The sequence below is a fragment of the Physeter macrocephalus genome, chromosome 17 (assembly GCF_002837175.3).
Source record: "Physeter macrocephalus isolate SW-GA chromosome 17, ASM283717v5, whole genome shotgun sequence".
Taxonomy (NCBI): Eukaryota; Metazoa; Chordata; class Mammalia; order Artiodactyla; family Physeteridae; genus Physeter; species Physeter macrocephalus.
The window spans coordinates 20,125,748-20,133,058 of NC_041230.1; the positions used below are offsets into that span (position 1 = coordinate 20,125,748).

At 37.0% G+C, this 7,311-nt stretch overlaps 1 protein-coding gene across 1 annotated transcript in view; it reads right to left on the minus strand.

Moving 5' to 3' along the window:
• Positions 1-7,311, minus strand: part of ITFG1 (integrin alpha FG-GAP repeat containing 1) — a 267,640-nt gene that overhangs the window by 73,399 nt on the left and 186,930 nt on the right. The window lies entirely within an intron of this gene.

Below are 7,311 nucleotides of genomic sequence, written 5' to 3' on the forward strand. Positions count from 1 at the left end.
CAGCGGCCATGGCTCACGGGCCCAGCCGCTCCGCGGCATGTGGGATCCTCCCAGACCGGGGCGCGAACCCGGTTCCCCTGCATCGGCAAGCGGACGCGCAACCACTGCGCCACCAGGGAAGCCCAAATTTGTTATTTTTAATGAGCAATTTTTATTTTATATATTTTTTAACTTTTTATTTTGGACTACAGCTGATTAACAATGTTGTGATAGTTTCAGGTGCCCAGCAAAATGACTCAGGCATACATATACATGTATCCATTCTCCCCCCAGCTCCCCTCCAGGCTGCCACATAACATCGAGGAGAGCTCCCTGTGCTATACTGTAAGTCCTTGTCAATTATCCTTTTAAAATACAGCAGTGTGTGCATGTCAAACCCAAACTCCCTAACTATTCCTTCCCTCCACCCTTCCCCCCTCCGTAACCAGAAGTTCATTCTCTAAGCCTGTGAGTCTGTTTCTGTTTTGTACATACGTTCATTTGTAGCATTTCTTTTTAGATTCTGCACATAAGTGATGTCGTACGATATTTCCCTTTCTCTGTCTGACTTACTTCACTCAGTATGACAGTCTTTAGGTCTATCCATGTTGCTGCAAATGATATTATTTCATTTTTTTTTATGGCTGAGTAATATTCCTTTGTATATTTGTACCATATCTTCTTTATCCACTCCTCTGTCAATGGACATTTAGGTTGCTTCCATGTCTTGGCTATTGCAAACAGTGCTGCAATGAACATTGGGATGCATGTATCCTTTTGGACCATGTTTTTCTCTGGATATATGCCCAGGAGTAGGATTGCAGGGTCATATGGTAGTTCTATTTTTAGTTTTTTAAGGAACCTCCATACTGTTCTCCATAGTGACTGTATCAATTTACATTCCCACCAACAGTGTAGGAGGGTTCCCTTTTCTCCACACCCTCTCCAGCTTTGATTGATTGTTGATTTTTTGATGATAGCCATTTTGACTATGATATCTCATTGTAGTTTTGATTTGCATTTCTCTAATCATTAGTGATGTTAAACATCTTTTCATGTGCCTCTTGGCCATCCATACATCTCCCTTGGAAAAATGTCTATTTATGTCTTTTGCCCATGTTTTGATTGGGCTGTTTGTTTTGATGATATTAAGCCACATGAGCTGTTTGTAAATTTTGGAGACTAATCCCTTGTAGGTCACATCATTTGCAAATATTTTCTCCCAATCTGTGGGTTCCTTTTCATTTTGTTTATGGTTTCCTTTGCTGTGCAAAAGCTTTTGAGCTTAATTAGGTCCCATTTGTTTATTTTTGTTTTTATTTCCATTACTCTGGGAACTGAAAAAGATATTGCTGCGATTTATGTCAGAGAGTGTTCTGCCTATGTTTTCCTCTAGGAGTTTTACATTTAGGTCTTTAATCCATTTTGAGTTTATTTTTGTGTATGGTGTTAAAGAATGATCTAATTTCAGTTTTTTTACATATAGCTGTCCAGTTTTCCCAGCACCATTTGTTGAAGAGACTGTTTTTTCACCATTGTATAGTCTTGCCTCCTTTGTCATAGATTAATTGACCATAGGTGTGTGGGTTTATTTCTGGGCTTTCTATCCTGTTCCATTGATCTATAGTTCTATTTTTGTGCCAGTACCATACTGTTCTGATGAATACAGCTCTGTAGTACAGTCTGAAGCCAAGGAGCCTGATTCCTCCAGCTCCATTTTTCTTTCTCAAGATTGCTTTGGCTATTTGGGGTCTTTTGTGTCTCCATACATATTTTAAGATTACTGTTCTAGTTCTGTGAAAAATGCCATTGGTAATTTGATAGGAATTGCACTGAATCTGTAGATTGCCTTGGGTAGTACAGTCATTTTCACAATATGATTCTTCTAATCCAAGAACATGGTATATCTTTTCATCTGTTTGTGTCTTCTTCGATTTCTTGCATCAGCATCTTATAGTTTTCGGAGTACAGCTCTTTTGTCCCCTTATGTAGGTTTATTCCTAGGTATTTTATTCTTTTTGATGCAATGGTAAATGGGATTGTTTCTTGAATTTCTCTTTCTGATCTTTCATTGTTAGTGTATAGAAATGCAACAGATTTCTGTTTATTAATTTTGTAGCCTGCAACTTTACCAAATCATTGATTAGCTCTAGTAATTTTCTGGTAGCGTCTTTAGGTTTTTCTATGTATATAATCATGCCATCTGCAAACAGTGACAGTTTAACTTCTTCTTTTCCAACTGGATTCCTTTTATTTCTTTTTGTTCTCTGATTGCCGTGGCTAAGACTTCCAAAACTATGTTGAAAAAAAGTGGTGAGAGTGGGCATCCCTGTCTTGTTCCTGATCTTAGAGGAAATGCTTTCAGCTTTTCACCATTAAGTATGATGCTAGCTGTGGGTTTGTCGTATATGGCCTTTATTATGTTGAGGAAGGTTCCCTCTATGCCCACTTTCTGGAGAGTTTTTAATCATAAATGGGTGTTAAATTTTGTCAAAAGCTTTTCTGCATCTATTGAGATGATCGTATGATTTTTATTCTTCCATTTGTTGATGTGGTGTATCACAATGATTGATTTGCGGATACTGAAAAATCCTTGCATCTTTGGGATAAATCCCACTTGATCATGGTGTATTATCCTTTTAATGTATCGTTGGATTCGAATTGCTAGTATTTTGCTGAGGATTTTTGCGTCTATGTTCATCAGTGATATTGGCCTGTAATTTTCTTTTTTAGTGGTTGTCTGGTTTCGGTATCAGGGTGATGGTGGCCTCAAAGAATGAGTTTGGGAGTCTTCCTTCCTCTGCAAATTGTTTTAGCCTATGTATTCTTAAATATATTTAAAGTATAAAACCTTGGCTTCTAGCTTTGTGATTCAGTTTACATTTGCTACTTTACACAAATGCCAAAACCAAAAAACTGCAATAATTGTACATAAATACTGTAACACCAAACCAATGTGCAGGTTGGGACAAGGATGAGTAGAAGAAAGTCAAAGCTATAAAGGTCAATACTGTATAATGGTTTTAGTAGCATTTAAAATGAAAACTCCTTGCCTGGATTATGGGTGACTGTTCACATTCAGTCTCTGAAAATGTCTTTAGTTTTTGTTTAAGACACATGAATCCTAAGCAAATATCATAATCAAATATCACGTGTGAAATAAAGACCCCCATCCCACCCATTCTTGTCATTTAGACATTATTTTAGACTCTATATGGAAAACTTCTTTTGTCTGTTATTGATTACCTACCTTTCATTCATTATTTTTTAAATTAAAAAATGCTATGCTTAATAAAAGATATTTTAAGACATACCAGTACTCAGAAAAGATACCAGCCTATGTACAACTTTCTGAAAATCTCTTGAGGAAGCATTCCATCAAAAGAAATAGGAATTCGAGTGAAGAAAGGTAAAGATGTGGTATATATGTAAATGGTGACAATAAAGCCAGTAAAACTTGCTAAGTTTAAATAATCATTGATAACACAGTTGTAACTGTTACCAAATCAGTCATCAAATCAGAAATAAACTTCCACATTATTTCAACAAAATCTGGAAGAAGGCAGGGGAATAAAAGCTTCTGAAAGGTCTCATCTTATTTGGGTAGTGAAAGGTGAAGATACTGTTACAATTTTAAAAATCCAAGGAAATACAGGTTTACATATGTTTCTTAGAAATTTGTGTTAAATACTAGTAGAATCAGAATGCAGAACCTCTAATGTATCCGACAGGAATAAGAGAAAAAAATTAGAGCTAGGAGCTAGTTCTGATTCAGGGGAGCTAGGGAACCCCTCCAATTCCTCAACACACAGAGTCCCCTGTGTGAAGAGCATTCTGTAGATCTGTGGTGTTGTGGGAATCAGTGAGGGAACAGGCAGAAGGATAGTATTACCTTTCCCTAGCCACATACAGAAGCTTAAGTACCCAAATTTCCTTAACTGAGACAGTGACATTTAACATAGGCTAGTTTGAGCATTGGAGTAACAGTTACTTTAGAGCAAAATCAACTCTGGACATTGTAGATGGCTTTGAAAGGGTAATTATATACTAGTAACTGTCTGCTTAAGGAAAACAAGTAACAATCAAAGGAAAGAGTGGAAGAGCATATCAAGACAACTAGAAGGTTATTTTTCACAAATGATAGCTCTAAATTATCTCATTTCCCATGACCTTTCTATAAAGCATGTTATTAATATTTATGTTAATATCCATAAGTGCAAAGTTATCTTGCTTTCTAAAACTAAAACTTCCTACACCAAATTGGCTATCTCTGGGTCTGAGCTTGGTGATGTTTGGAGAAAACTTTCCTTGGGATACTGCTAAGGTGACGGCAGTGCTACCCAGTGATACCCATCCTTGACTTAGGTTAGGAAGTTACAGGCCACAGACTCTCAAGAGACTCTCGGGTTTTTTAAACTTAAAAAAATTTTTTTTTTCCCTTGCGGTACGCAGGCCTCTCACCGCTGTGGCCTCTCCCGTTGCGGAGCACAGGCTCTGGACGTGCAGGCCCAGCGGCCATGGCTCACGGGCCCAGGCGCTCCACGGCCTGTGGGATCTTCCCGGACTGGGGCACGAACCCGTGTCCCCTGCATCAGCAGGTGGACTCTCAACCGCTGCGCCACCAGGGAAGCCCAGTTTTTTAAATTTTTACGTGTAATTTTTCAAATATAAACAAAATTAGAAAGAATAGTATCAGGAATCCCACTCATACTTCACACAACTTCAACTGTCAACAACACATGGCCAAAGTCATTTCACCTATACTCCATTTCCCACTTGCCTGGATTAAAGAAAAACCTCAGACATGTCATTTCATTTTCAAGTAGTTTGTTGTATCATTACTTAATTCTTTAAAAAAGCTTACTTTCTCTTGAGCAGCTCTGAAATAGCCAAATAATACCCCCTTCAAAATCATAAAGAACAGGAGACAGTCATATGGATAAAAAGTACAGAAATGGTTAGACACACAATACCAGTATTCTGTGGCTGCGGTAGTAATGAAGATGGGGAGTTACTCTTAGTTCATTCAAATAAGAGTGAATTTGCTGGTTAGAAAAGAAAATTATATTTTCTGTCATTTTCATTTCTCAAAATAAATCTCTCAACACTCATTCATTATTCTGTCGCTTTTCTGTGTTCAGCTACTTATGACTGCTTCAAAACTATAATAAATATTTATACGAAATACTGTGTCATTTCATTCACAAATGAACAGATATGGCTGTCTTGATGTCAACTATAATAACAGTGACACAAAAACAGTTACCTTTCAACACCAATTCATGATAAAACTCTCAGCAAACTAGAAATAGGGGAAACTTCCTTAATACAATACGGAGCATTTCCAAAAAGCTAATATCATTCTTAATGGTGAAAGATGGAATGCTTTCTCCCTAAAATCAGAAACAAGGCAAGGATGTCCACTCTCACCAATCTTATTCAACATATCAATGGCAATGGAAATTCTACCTAGAATAAGAAAAAGGAAAAAAAAAGGGCACAGATTGGAAAGGAAGAAATAAAACTGTCCCTCTTTGCAAATGACATGATTTTGTATGTAGAAAATCCCACAGAATCTAAAAAAACCCTCCTGGAACTAATAAGTGAGTTGAGCAAGGTTGCAGTATACAAGATCAACAAACAAAAATCAATTGTATTTCAATACACTAAAAACAAACATGTGGAAACTAAACTTAAAAACACAATAACATTTATAATCACATCAAAGAAAATAAAATACTTAGGCATACACTTAACAAAACATGTACAGGATCTCTATGATGAACATAAGTGTTAGGTGGAGGAGATGATAGATGGCTTGCATGGTTGGGAACAGGTAACAGTGAACAAATAGGTAACTATACTGAGGAAAATGGGAGTTAGAGAAGATGTCTACAAACAGAAAAGATTAGAAGGAACCCTTGAAAGGTTGTGTTGGATTAGAAATGGAAGTAATGGTATGAATTCACTGTTATATATATAAAATAGTTTTAGGTATGTATATTTGTTTATACTAATATATGTGTTGTATACACATACATTTGCGTATACAAATATATGTGTTGTATACAACACATATACAAATATATGTGTTGTATACACATATATAAATATACGTATATATGTGTTGTGTGTGTGTCATAAATTACCTGTATTTCTTAGTTCTGTCCATTGAGAAAACCTAGAAGAAATAACGGCCCAGTAGCAATGAGCACACTGAGCACCCAGAACTGGGTTTTAAAATACCATCCTCTACTCAAAGGAACCAGGGCTCCTTGAAGAAAGAGATCAGATTCTAGAGTTAGGGCAAGGGAGGTAAGATGCACCTGGAATATCTTGTTTTGCCAGAGCACATGTCAAAAAGATAAAGGAGCCAGCCTGAAGGAGCTCCTACTGCCCTCACCGGGAACAATTTTAACATTAAAAGAAATGATATTATTTATTGAATAAAATACAAATACACAGATCTATACTGATAAATGAGATAAGTGAAAGATCTTCCTTAGAGTAGAATGCCAACGAAAAAATGCAGGGGTGTTGGAAATAGAATCACTCTTTGACACCTATCAAATAGATGGTTGATTCACACAGGAGCTGTCAATGGACTCTAAGGCTGGTAGGTAGAAATCTGATATGGAAAAGTATATTAAAGTAATATCAGAATACCGCTCCACAAAATACTAATCAATTACAAAGGGGGAAATAGTGAATTTAAGGTGGGGAAACCTAGTAGTCATCAAGATGACCAGATGATCAAGGTTATCACCAGCGTGGTAGAACAGGTCAACATCATGTGCTTACTGATTTGATGTACTGAGAGGGAACAGCATCAGTTCCACTAAATTCCATGTAGTGGAGTTTCTGCAAAGAATGTGTATCCTGAGCTAGGTAAAGAAGAAACAGGATTATCCTACAGAATGTAAAGCCTGTATTCTTTAAAACCGATAAGGACATGAAAAGGAACTGTTCCAGATTGGAGAAGATGTGACAGTAGGTATTCCTCGACAGACTTCTGGGTCAAGAAAGAAGCCATTGTTGGGACAGTTGGCAAAATTTGAACAGGGTGGTACTATTGTACTGAAGCTGATCATCTTCTTTGGAGAGTTGTACATACGTTACATAGGAGCATGGTTTACTCTTTGGAAAATGTGTGTTGACAGAGAGAATACAAAATTAAATGTTATAAATCACAGCAAGATCCTTTTTGACCCACCTCCTAGAGAAACGGAAATAGAAACAAAAATAAACAAATGGGACCTAATGAAACTTAAAAGCTTTTGCACAGCAAAGGATACCATAAACAAGACCAAAAGACAACCCTCAGAATGGGAG